The sequence below is a fragment of the Hoplias malabaricus genome, chromosome 16 (genome assembly GCF_029633855.1).
Source record: "Hoplias malabaricus isolate fHopMal1 chromosome 16, fHopMal1.hap1, whole genome shotgun sequence".
Classification (NCBI taxonomy): domain Eukaryota; kingdom Metazoa; phylum Chordata; class Actinopteri; order Characiformes; family Erythrinidae; genus Hoplias; species Hoplias malabaricus.
The window spans coordinates 2708648-2708877 of NC_089815.1; positions in this window are offsets into that span (position 1 = coordinate 2708648).

A 230-nucleotide genomic window follows, 5' to 3' on the forward strand; every position below is an offset into this window, starting at 1 on the left:
CCCTCCCACTCCAATCCAGAGGCAGACGACAAACTGAATCCCATCCCCGCAGACACGGATGTAGTGATACTAATTGACTCTAATGGAAAATTCCTAAATGCAGAACAGCTCTTCCCAGGATATAAAACTGCCAAAGTTTGGTGCCCTAGAACAAAAGATGCTTTCCGGCTTCTCACCCATGCCATCACAAGTGAGCCACGCCATATCATCATCCACACCGGCACAAATGA